A 1152-nucleotide genomic window follows, 5' to 3' on the forward strand; every position below is an offset into this window, starting at 1 on the left:
CTTTGGAAGGAACAATCAGAGACCAGAGACGAGCAGAATCCAAGGAGTCACTTTGGGGGATTCTCCCTGTCATTGTCCCCAAGGCAGCTGTCTCAGGTTTACAAAGTTGTTTGATGTTCTGGCCTTTATACAGTCTCTCCTGGGAGTGCCCCTTTCATTGGCTGGGCCTAGTTTTTGTTTTCAGTAGTTAACAATCTTGGTTTATTGTTTATCTAACCAGTGTGTTTGGATTAAAGTGTGTTGGAAACTCCGTTTGGGATAACAAGCTGGTGCATGTCATTTTCCACTGATGAAATGACAGACTTCATATGAGCTTGCGTTGTTCAGTAGCGTGCTGGACAGTGCAAGACGCACATTTCTGGGGGAAAGTTGGGCACTTGAGAATTTGCTGGTTTTCTCCTGAGGTGTAATTCACGAGTGGCTGTCTAGCAGCACTCAACAGTGTGTAGCTGGGAGCGAGTTACATGCTGGAGACTGTGTGTTAATTGGCCAAGAGGGGCTGTTCTCGTGGGAAAACAGTGGAAAAGGCACCCCAGGTTGGAGAACTGCGGGAACACAGCTATTTAACAGTCCAGATTGTACTCTGGGTAATGTCACAGACCCTCATTATGACAGAGCCTCTTACAACACAGAGAAAGTAAATCCATGTCCCAGAAATCAAAGACTCCAGACAGAGGGCAAGTGTCCCTGGCACTGCTTCTTGCTGACAGAGAGGTCCAGAGACAATGAGAGAGTCCTGGGGAAGCTGGGAACAGGAAGCATGGGCTGGTGGAGTTCAGTGGAGAAAGGGAACTGGAAGGGCAGGGATATCACTGAATGCAGGATTTCAGCAGTACTAGATGTCAGGATAGCACATAATGCAGCCCATTGGAAAACATAATCCCAACTATACATACAGAATGATGGGGTCTAAATTAGCTGTTTCCACTCAAGAGACGGATCTTGGAGTCAATGTGGATAGTTCTCTGAAAACATCCACTCAGTGTGCAGCAGCAGTGAAAAAAAGCGAGCAATGTTGGAAATAATTAAGAAAGGGATAGATACGACAGAATACATCATATTTGTAAAAACAGCAAATGAATCCATGATACACCCACATCTTGAATACTGCATGCAGATGTTGTCACCCCATCTCAGAAAAAGATATATTGG

The sequence above is a fragment of the Mauremys mutica genome, unplaced genomic scaffold (genome assembly GCF_020497125.1).
Source record: "Mauremys mutica isolate MM-2020 ecotype Southern unplaced genomic scaffold, ASM2049712v1 000668F_np12_subseq_1:102767_obj, whole genome shotgun sequence".
Lineage (NCBI taxonomy): Eukaryota > Metazoa > Chordata > Testudines > Geoemydidae > Mauremys > Mauremys mutica.